This window comes from Sinocyclocheilus grahami, unplaced genomic scaffold (assembly GCF_001515645.1).
Source record: "Sinocyclocheilus grahami isolate Dianchi unplaced genomic scaffold, SAMN03320097.WGS_v1.1 scaffold296.1, whole genome shotgun sequence".
Classification (NCBI taxonomy): Eukaryota; Metazoa; Chordata; class Actinopteri; order Cypriniformes; family Cyprinidae; genus Sinocyclocheilus; species Sinocyclocheilus grahami.
Window position 1 is genome coordinate 333752 of NW_015505475.1, and position 322 is coordinate 334073.

A 322-nucleotide genomic window follows, 5' to 3' on the forward strand; every position below is an offset into this window, starting at 1 on the left:
GTTTTCATGAAATGGTATTATTTTGTGTTACAGAGGCAATCTTGCAGGATTGTTTATTTTTTTCCGTCCACGTTACACACGTTATAACTTTGCACACTTGTAGGAGTTCCTTTGGCTTCTACATTTGGCAAATAAATTTGAAAAATATACCTGTGGTATTTGTTAGTAATTTTGCTGGCTTTCAGTTTATGAACATACCAGAATCAAAAATGCACCTTTAAGTTTATAGAACAGATAATATTAGATGGCCACCCTGCCTGCATGGAAGTCCTATTACCAGTTTTGTGAACCATACACAACGCATGACTCATAACTATACCAA